This window comes from Sinocyclocheilus grahami, unplaced genomic scaffold (assembly GCF_001515645.1).
Source record: "Sinocyclocheilus grahami isolate Dianchi unplaced genomic scaffold, SAMN03320097.WGS_v1.1 scaffold2075.1, whole genome shotgun sequence".
Taxonomy (NCBI): domain Eukaryota; kingdom Metazoa; phylum Chordata; class Actinopteri; order Cypriniformes; family Cyprinidae; genus Sinocyclocheilus; species Sinocyclocheilus grahami.
The window spans coordinates 130718-131374 of record NW_015507254.1 but is presented as its reverse complement, the minus strand read 5'-3'; positions in this window follow the sequence as shown (position 1 = coordinate 131374).

Sequence of the window (657 nt, the reverse complement as noted above, 5' to 3'; positions counted from 1 at the left end):
TTTTTAAAATGACCTAGTCAGTGGGTTGCCTGAATGATTACTCATATTATCAGTCTTTTAAAAGCCAGATAAATGATTGACCATCATGACCCATCCCTAGTTGTGTATGTGCTACCAAACAGCCTCTGTTTACCCTTTATCTCATTCCATGCTACCATCATGTTTGTTTACTTGTTTGTTTGTTGACTGCAGCCACTGACTATTTAAACATGGTGCTTTGGTGCTGTTCAAGACACAACAGGTCTGCTTTCAAAAGAATGCAAATTCTGCCCAACATCTGGCGGGAACCAGACATTCAGTAAACAATTAGTTATCAAAATGCCATGTTTTCATGAGGCTTTAGTCATGAGAACAGTAATGATGGCATATAGTCATATGATGCAGTCTTATAGCTTGTGAAGCAACCTTGAACCGCATCTGCACTAAAAAGACATTCCAGCTATAATAAATAGATAATTAATTCTCTTTGAACATTGAATCAATGTATTCTTTAACACACATGGAATGGCTCTGATATTAAAGCACATTTCTCAGAGTATTACAGCGGCTTTAGTTGATGATCACAAAAGAACAATTTACCAGCTCCGCAGAGAAATAACAAAACCAAAGCAATGAACACAGAAACATTCACAAAAGGGAACAATGGTCATTAGATTG